The sequence below is a fragment of the Nannobrachium achirus genome (genome assembly GCF_963921795.1).
Source record: "Nannobrachium achirus genome assembly, chromosome: 11".
NCBI classification, from domain to species: Eukaryota; Metazoa; Chordata; class Actinopteri; order Myctophiformes; family Myctophidae; genus Nannobrachium; species Nannobrachium achirus.
Window position 1 is genome coordinate 61,788,764 of NC_137820.1, and position 2,113 is coordinate 61,790,876.

Genomic DNA, 2,113 nt, shown 5'->3' on the forward strand with positions numbered 1-2,113 from the left:
ACCAGTTCAGCTCTGCGTGTTAACATTGCTTAACGCTACCTGTAAACCAAGGCTCTTCAACAGGGGGTCTGGGACCCCTAGGGGGTCCTCAGAGTTACTACAGGGGGTCCTCCATATCTCTGTGTGATCCTTTTTGATATGCATGCACGTCTCCATAACTGTGGACAAAAATAGCAGATCTACAAGCTCACAACGCCTTTCGGCAAAGAGGTTTGGTGTAGAGGGGAAAAAGGGCAGACCAAGTACAGAGTGAAAAGGTCAGGTTTACTAGTATTAAGTATTGACGGTTCAAGTGGTTAAATATCTGAAAACACACATTGACACTGAATCACTGAATGATCGTGCTGTCAAACAATGAAACTATATGGAATCTATACAAAGGTTGCAGGGGGGCCCTGCTTCATCTCTCTCTCAACTAAGGGGTCCTTGGCCTGAAAACGTTGAAGACCCCTGCTGTAAACAATCTCCATTTAATCTATACACAGAACACAGCCAACATCAAAAACCTTTCTGGCAACAAACACTAAGGCAATAAATATGCCTTGCTAACCATTGATTAATTTCTCATTTAAAACCTTGACGTTTAAACCATGCATAATTGCAATTCAATGCAATTGATCAATTCATTATAACTAGTCCTTACCCGTTCAAAGATATGAGCTCCGAAATGATGTGCAGTGTGTGGGTTATGGGGGTGTGCACTGTGCACACAGTATATGAGGGATGGAAAGTAACTTCTGGTACTTGCATGATAATATGTAGGAGCATCAATGTAAGAAATACCCGTTTCGTTTAAAGGCTACAGAGATACTGTGTACCGATCTACATGACAACATCTGAAACAGGGCCAGCCAACACCCCCCCCCCCCCCCCCCCCCCCCCCCCCCCCCCGCCCACACACCCACCCACCACACACACACACACACACACACACACACACACACACTACACAGAGCTGGTTAAAACATGTTGCCCCATGCTAGATGCAGAATAGATAGTAGTTACACCATAAAAATGCATATGATCATATGAGCATATGATTTGTGAAAGTGACAAACGGGCTTCACAGTATGTCAGGTGTGTTCATATGCTAATGGTGATGCGATTTCAGATCAATTGCTCCAGCCACTGAGGAGAAACGCTGTGACAGACAGGACAGACAGACAGACACTCACTCAGACAGACATTCGCAAAATTATAGTATAGATAGTTTTGTAAATCGTTAGTGTTCTACAAAATAAACACCAGTATCTCCCTTTCGGGCCTTTTCCACCGCACAGAACCGGTTGGTTCTGGTTCTTTCTCCCGCCCTATGGGATGAACCAGAGGTGAGCTTTTCCACCGAGAACCGGAGTTGGTTCTGAACCGTAAAAGTTGGTTCGGAACGGGAACCACAAAATCCTTGGTTCCTCTGGTTCAAGCCGGTTCGCAAGAACGAACCAGTTGAACCGGCACTGGTTCTGGAACCGGTTCTTTGCTGGTGGAAAAGGCCCCATTTCAGACAATGCCTGATACAAGATGAATGTTTTTAAATCAAAGTCCATCTGCTGAATCTCCCCGTCTGAGAATATGGACACTCCCTTATCCCCCTTGTGCTCCCATTCAGAGGAGGCAAGACAGAAGTAGTTGTAATCTGGACTTCCTGTCCGCTTCCTGCCGAGACCAGGAAATCAGAGGTTGATTCACCTTCCCATGCGGGAGAGGCCAGGCCGCGCTGCAGTGATTTTGTTTTTAACTGTGTCCCCTCTTGACTGTCAAAACATGAAACACAGGCACAATGCACCAGACAGACACGAGAGAGAGAGAGGGGGGAGAGAGAGAGAGAGAGAGGGGGGAGAGAGAGAGAGAGAGAGAGGGGGGGAGAGAGAGAGAGAGAGAGAGGGGGGAGAGAGAGAGAGAGAGAGAGAGAGAGAGAGAGAGAGAGAGAGAGAGGAGAGAGAGAGAGAGAGAGAGAGAGAGAGAGAGAGAGAGCCCCGTGGTGGAAAAAGCACTCACATGTTTTACTTAAGTAAAAGTATCAAAGGGGGGAGGGGGAGAGGGGAGAGAGAGAGAGAAAGAAGAGAGAGAGAGAGGGGAGAGAGAGAGAGAGAGAGAGAGAGAGAGAGAGGGAGAG